Below are 8,154 nucleotides of genomic sequence, written 5' to 3'. Positions count from 1 at the left end.
TATCCCAATTTGTGCTTATTTTATTTATAGTCTCAATGTTTGTGATTCTTGCCATGAAAACAAAGAGCAAGACACATCCTCAATTCTCTTTGCATTCAATATTGTTTATTCCCACTTTTATGTTTTTGTACATTGCTTTATTCAACCTTCCCTTTCTGTAACTGAATTGTGAGTATATCTACTTAAAAAAGCAAAGTTTTATCTTGATTTATACTTTCAGAGGTTTCAGTTTATAGCTACCTCACTCCATTGCTCTGATTCCTGTAGTGAGGCAGGAACATTATGGTAGACATACAAGGAAAGTTACTCCCCTCTTAGCAGGCCAGAAGAAGTGTGGGAAGAAATGGGGACAAGATGCAGCCTTCTAGGTGACACCCCAGGAACCTGCATCCTCCTACTATGTCCCTCTTCTTAAGATCCCATTGTGCTCTGATCTCATTAGTGAACTAGTTCATCCATGCCTCCAAACACACTCTTCTTATAAAAGACATTTGTGAACACATACATTTTTGGGGACCTTTTTGATGTGGACGGTAGCATACACATTCTCTTGCTTGGGATAATGGAATTTGAATTGCTTGTTACAGGGACTAGACTTTGGACAAAGTTCTTAATCTTTTAACACAATAATCCTTATTTCCCTCCATAAATATTTCAGAAATATAACAGTAGCAACAACAACAATTATCTTCCAGCCTTGCATTTATACATGAAATTGCAATTAAAAATTTCCAAGTCCATTTGCCAACTCATAATAGTAAGTTTTGAACTTTATTCTTTCTTCACCCTTTTAAATTTTAAGCCTTAATTTTCCTTGTAGAATGAAATCAGTGTTACCAATTCATTGAAGAAACTCTCACTGTAGCACTGGGACAGTCATCCTCCAGCTCAGGTTTCCATTTCATTTTATTATCACATGACATCTTGCTTTTTGGATTGTAGTTTTCTGAATACATAGTCTCCAAATTGTGACTTCCTAAAATAAAATTTCTATTTCCCCTTTACTTCGTTTATCATCTTATATAGTGCCTGGCACTATTAAGAAAAAATCACTCAGTACATCATTAATTATTTTCCAGGAAAAAACACATACTGCAAAAATAAAGAATTTTTTAAATAGACGATTCTTAATCTTGAAATTACTAGCAAATTGACATTACCGTTAGTGTTCATTCTCATATGTAAATAGTCTTGCTGCCAACTGATAAATCTTTTAATAACAGCTATGAAGAAATATAGAAATGCATTGAATAATTCATTTTGCCCTCATCACCTCTCAAAAGCTAATTACTGAACTCCTATGACCTATGTATCTTTTTTTCTATTTGATTTCATAGTCAATTGAACAAATGCTTAGTGAGTGACCACTCTGTGTAAGACAATGTGGTTATTAAATTAAAGTTAATTTTCAGTTTATCTTAATTATATCTTCAACCAGAGTATGATGGCAGGATATAAATGAAGTCTTTTTGCCATGTTATTATGCCTAGATTCAACCCAACAAATATTGACTGAACACCTACAATTTGGCAGCAATTATGTTAAGTGATGGAAACAAGATAGTTGACTATAACTCTTTTTGCCCTTAAGAAAATTACAGTGCTCTGTAGATCCCATTTTTTCATTTATTGAAGTACTTTCAAAGTATTCAATTTTAACTCATGCCATATGGCTTTTAACATTAAACTAATGCACAATTTTAACATTGAATTATATTTATAAACTTTTATAGTTCTACAAAAATAGCTTGCATATAATTTCAAAATAGGAATTTAAGAATAAGTAGGAATTTTTAGCATTTACTGTTTGTCTATTACTCTGCTATGCAGGTTGATACATCACCACAGCCATGTATAAAAACAGTTATAATTACTGCATCCATCCCCATGAAGACAAAAAAATGCTGTACTTAAAGATGTAAAGATTAGTAACTAATCTACTATTTTAAGAAAGTACTGTTTTAAGAAAGTAAGGATTCAAACAATTCTTTGACACCACAGAGCATCAGTAGATAAAATCCTGCATGAACAATCTTAATGGAAACATCTGGTACTGTTTACTGTATAATAATGCTAGGTAGCAAAAAACCACAAGGTTTCAGTGGCAAACAACAAGCATTTATTTTGGCTCAGCCACCCATGGTTCAGCAGACTCATTCTTTGATCTGAGTTTTCTCCACAGTCCTTCCTTGGGCACCACCTAGTTGCCAGTCTGCTACCAGTGTGCTTTCTCCTGTCAGGTCCTCAGCTGGGGTGAGTGGCTGGGATTGACTCTTATCTGTATGGGTCACCTGCCAGAATAAGTACAGCACATTTTCAAAGCAGGGGAGAAGACAGGAAAATGACCATGGAACAGCACAGCAGCTCTTGCATGCAGGCTTAGAACTGGCTACCTCATTATGTAGGTTGATACTTCCTAACTTAATCTGTAAATGAAACAGATAACCTGTCTTCATCCCTCATTCCAAGTTTAAAGCAAGCAGTAGATGACACACAGACAGATGAACCTTTGTGGACCTTATGGCTAGAAATAGGAAGATGGAAAGAAGGTCTTTGGCAATTTTGAAATCTAGGATTGGAGTTCTGAGAGTGATAAATATTCCTGCACTGGGCTCTAATGCTGCAATTTGGGAATGTCACCATAGTCCATTTTCTTCATAGGGAGTCTTTTCCCCATGTTTCTAGTGGAAAATATATGGAAGACAATCCACTTAATTTTTTTGAGCTAATTCTATTTCCTCAGTTGCATTTGTTAATTGAAAATTGAGAGGAAAAATAAAATAAAATTGAAGTCATAGATTCTTTTTTAACATTTTGAACAATTTCATTCTTTTTGAGATCAAGCTGCCAATATATTTGCTGACTTTATGAGGAACAAATGTTTTGCAGTGTTTGGAAGACAAAATATAGTTATTCCTCTGCTTAAGGTCTTAAGTGTATGGATACTCTCACCAGTGTAAGGAGGAAGGAGAGCTCTTAGGCACTGTTCACAGTGACTCAGCCATGCAAAAAATTGCAAATTACAGTGTTTTATATGTTTAATTTTTCACACTGAAAAACAGAAGAAAAGGAAAAAAATGATGACAGATAAGTTTATAGGGAGTTTATTTCTCCCCTAATTTTGCTCTTGGGACAGAAAATGAGGAAAATATTAAAGCCTGATGAGGCAACGGTGGTTACGAGTCACGAGAGCCAACAAGGATTCACAAATCCTGGTCATGTTGCTTTTGGTACGTTAGCTCATGAATACAGGCATGATATCCCTAAGAGACATTTAGAAGAATGCCATAATTCCATTCATAAAACTCAGCAAAACAATCTGGCAGTGAAATATAGTCAAGGTTTATGTGTGCATGCCTGCCTGTTCTGAGGCGGCTTCCTGGAACCAGCCGTGTAGTGTGATTCAGACACGTTGGGGACTAGGCATCTGCTGTACACAGAATGCAGACTTTGCTGAACTGGGATGAGTTTTCCTTCTACTTACTGGTTCAAAAATATTGTGTAGGCTGGAAACACAGGAGCTTGGCTCTCTTGTCTGCACGGCCTCCGCTGATCGACTGCAAGAGCCACTGGGAGCTGGCATCTATGGTTTAGAGGATGTTGTGTCTGGAATGTTTTTCATTTCTATGGTTCAGTGCGTATTTTTTTGTTGTTGTTGTTGTTTTTTTACTCCACACATTGATTAGGTAGTCAGTTTGTTTTTTCTGTGTAAATGGTTACTGTGGTATGGTTCCAGAACTATGTGTATAAGTATGAACAGCATTTAGAGAGAATTAGAGAGGTGAAAACAATCACCATGGCCTCCTAAGGAGGGGTGGGGACAGGAAACACATTGCAGGAATGATTAGAAAAAATATGTTTTTCTGTAGTGAAATTCTAGTACCACATTGGTCATGGCAAAGGAAGAATCTCCTCAATAGGAGATAATTTACTAGGCAGAACCTCATGAAAGGTGGGGGCCAAAAATGTGCTGTAGTCAGTGTGTTACTGTGTACCTCTTTGATCTGGAATCCTGAATCTGGAAATATACCGTTATATTATCAGAAACCAAAGTGATTGTTGTCTTGTGACTGGGTCCGCAGAGGGTTTTAGCCTATTGTCCAAAAAAGTAAAATAAAATTATCTGAGTAGTTGTGTGCATATCTGAACAATGTAAGTACTTTGCTGGCATCATAGTGGATGAGGAAGATGCCATCATGGGACACAATTAGCTTTTTCATCCATTCCTAGGCGTCCAGAAACTTGTCCTCATGCTTTAGAGAGGTGTCCAGCATTGGAGTTCATGCCAACATTGCCGTTCACACTTCTAAGAGCCACCATGGCACTGCTGGTGGGTGCTTCCCCATCTTTGGGCTCATAGCTGGGGTTATTAATCCCCCCAGTACACACAGGGATGACAACCCTACACTTGGTGCACCATGCCGTGATGGCTGTCATCCTGCACCGTGAGGGTGGTATACTATACAGTCTCTTCCATACTGCAGCTGCTGAGTTCCCACACTGGTACACAGTCATCCAGGACATCTGATTTCTTGGCCTTTCCCAGATGAGAAATCATTTTCCCATTCATGACTTACAATGCTTGATGATTTTTTCTTAGCATCCAGTTAGCTCTGGTCAGCTTTCTCATTGCTAGGAACAAGCATCTGAACATCCACAACTTAATGGTGAAAGAGATTTATTTGGCTCATGGTTTAAAAGCTTGTAGCCCACGGGTCAGACACCTTGAAGGCAGAAACCACGTGGTGGGGAAACTCAGTGCAGGAATGCTGCTCAACATGTGGCTGCTGGATGGAGATAGGGTTGAGTGGTGCTATAGACATAATGGGCTGGAAACCGGATTGGTCCCCAAGGTCACACCTCTATGACCCACTGAGCCTTATCCAGAATTGTGCCTTATTCATGCTCTAGGTGGCTCTTCATCTAACCAAGTTGACAATTGCGATCAATGATATTAGTCACCTTGTGATACCAGACTTATTTTCTGTGGCCTTTGATTACTCCTGGAGGATTGACAGAAACGTTCTTATATTGGTGTTGTAGTCTGACATGGAGATGCTGCGGAAGAGTTCTTCTCCTTAGCAACCCATTTTCTACTCTAAAATTTTGTAGCCAATGAGAAAGTATGTTAACAAACATGTGCACATTGTAGTTTCAAATTTTATAAGCTTTGTCTCCTGAACTGGAAAGCAAATTCATGGTTTCAGGACTCTAAATGATGGTATAAATTAATGCAATACATCTTGGGTCCTGGAGCACACAGACTGTTTTTCCTGAATTCCTATCTTAGTAAAGACCTGGCCATCAGCACTGGCCTCGGAAAATCCTTGTCCATTAGGACTTGAACTGCGCACAGCGGAGGAAGCCGCTGTGGTCACCAGTTATAAATATGATGTGGAACATGAGTCTCCAGAGAAGGTGCTGCAGCTATCTTTGCTCCTTGTCTCCAGAGGGTGTGGTTTTCTCTGCTTGCTGTTCACTCCTTTGATGACTTTGCTGTGTCCTCATGATCTTATTCATGGAGAAGCCAATGTTGCACAAGATGTTTTCACACGTCTCCCTTCTTTTCTCCACCACTGTGATCTCTTACTGACTTCAAATAAATGTTCTTGACCTTCCATAAGAAGGTTGATGCTCATATTTAAATAGATGCTCCTTTTGCATGGTAATCTAGTCATGGTTTCCCAGAAACACATCATATACACATTCCATTGTCATATACTTGTCCTCTACTGCTTATTGGACACTTCCCATGTAGCTATCATTAGATACAGATTTTTCTGGATGGTCAATTTTTGTCAAAGATCATTTATTGGCTTTATATGTTAATTAATATATTTTTCTCTACAACAAATTGATTTTTATACTTAGTAAATTACTTTGTATGTCAGTAGCTTCTTTACCATTATTGCTAATGTTATTCTGGACAAGTATATGCAAAATTGTTCTGTTCTCACTGTGAATTTCAGTTTCTTAGCAGGAAGTATTCTTACTGTCTTGTGTAGTAGACATAGGTTGAGTGCTATCTGGTTTGATATTAATGTCACAGATCTGCTTTTTTCTGTGAGTACCTTCATGATGCAGATTTTCCTATCTTTTTTTGCTTTTTAATTTATGAATTAGTTTTTATGTGTCCCTTTCATGTGACATTGATCTGTGCTTTGCTTATGTCCAAAGTAAAACTGATTTTTTAAAGGACGAGTTTGTTAAATAACATTTATGATACCATGTTTTGTTATGAATTCATGCAATGATTTTGCATATTTACTGTTTGCATGTTTTAATTCAAATACTCTCAAATTTACTTTGTTTCTGTTTATAGTTATTTCTGATGTTCTTTTTGTGTATCATTACTTGAATATAACTTCTACAGATAAAAAATTATATATTATTCTAGGGTGAGGAAAGGAGAGAAAGTAAGGGAATTTAAATGTGCCAATCCCCTATAGTGAACGTGATCATTATGTCCTGAAAACATGTACTAATATATGTAAAAAATTTAGAACTGATGAAGAGCAATGAATGAGAAAACTAAATAAAGCAAGAGTATAAAAATAAAATTTATGTATTATTCTGTAATTTATCAAACGTTTTATTCATCTTAACAAATTAAAAATTAGCAAATCTTTATCTTTCTGCCTTATCCATTTTCATCTGTCAATATTATCATTCTTACATTCCTTGTGCATAGGCTCCTTGTAAAATAAATATTCTATGTGAGTCTTCATTTGACCTTCTCTTCCATACATCTCTGACACACAAAAAAATTTAATACCAAATTCTATTTATAGAGTGGTCCACTCCAGGTACTTAAATCTGGCATTATTTTCTATGGCACAATTTCTACAAACAAGAATAGGTTTGCCTGATTGTGGAAACTCCTCAGCTTCAGAAATAATACCTTTGCTTATATTTCGGGCATCTAAGGTTCTGCACTATCTCCCTGAATTTAGTGCATTAAATATCTCCTTTTCTCACTCAAAATGGAGTATGTGTATGCGTGTGCAAACTCAGAATGAAAAATGGAGCATGCTGCTTGTGGGAAGTCTACTAATTCTTGAAAGTATTTTAATCATGAAGGATTAAGAAAAGAAACATATATGTGTGGCTGGCAAGATTGAACAGTCAACACAATAAGGAGCTAGAACTAGAACAAAACATATTTTTTCATAGCCAAAGAAGTTGTCCTGAAAGGTACTCAAAGTAGATAAGTTTATCTGTCAGCTATTCCCTATACAAAATTAAGTTCTTATTATCAATAACAGTTAAGTATTTGTAGCCCTAAGTCATTACCAATAATAATATGATACCTAGACATATTTGTTCTGTAGCAAGTTTTTAGGTTTTCTTCATGGAGTTAACATGTCTAAATATTAATTAATTCCTTCACTGGTGCAGAGGAAACTAGTTTGCTATAATTAGATATAGAGTGCATGTGTTTAATTAACAACTCCTGAAACAGAGACCTGAACGGATGTTCTAAGAGTGGACCAAGTGTACAAAATATGGCACTCTTTCCCTCATTATGAATAATTGTGATAAGGATTTTAAGGCTTTGTTGGAAGAAATGAAACAGAAACAGGATGCCATCCCGAAAAACAAGTTTTGGACTTGTGGTTACGTAAAGGAGTGTTTTGCCTAGTGCCCATTGTCTGATAACCATATGATTAGATTAGCAAACCAGATAAGAAATGGAAAACTAGGATCCAGAACTCCAGCAGGCAAAATGTTTAAACAAAAAGAAGTTTCTATGCCTGCAGAAGCTCTTGTCTGAACTTCCTGGTAGGTAAAAAAAAAATGACCTGTTTTGTAGCACATCTCTAGAACCACACTGGCCAAAGATGGGCAAAGTAAAAGCTTACCTGCAGTTGGTCTTCTCTGTGCACTTCTATATTTCAGCACCACAAAACAGAAAAAGACTTTGAAATTATAAATGTTTCATTTTCTCAAAAAGGTCTTTTTGTGTGTATGTGAGAACAAAATCACAATTATGACAGGTTTTTTTGAAGATTTTGGAACAGAGTCATTAACATTCTACTTTAATGACTAAACAGATGCAGTAAGACTGTGAATACAATGAGTCACTGAGTGAAATTAACAAGAGATAAGATCTTAGCAGCACTGCATTAAAAAGATTTAAAAACATTGCTCTTTT

Source organism: Cavia porcellus, unplaced genomic scaffold (genome assembly GCF_034190915.1).
Source record: "Cavia porcellus strain 051 isolate PalLab524CR breed Dunkin Hartley unplaced genomic scaffold, mCavPor4.1 scaffold_14, whole genome shotgun sequence".
Lineage (NCBI taxonomy): Eukaryota > Metazoa > Chordata > Mammalia > Rodentia > Caviidae > Cavia > Cavia porcellus.
Note: the sequence above shows the minus strand (reverse complement) of the source record.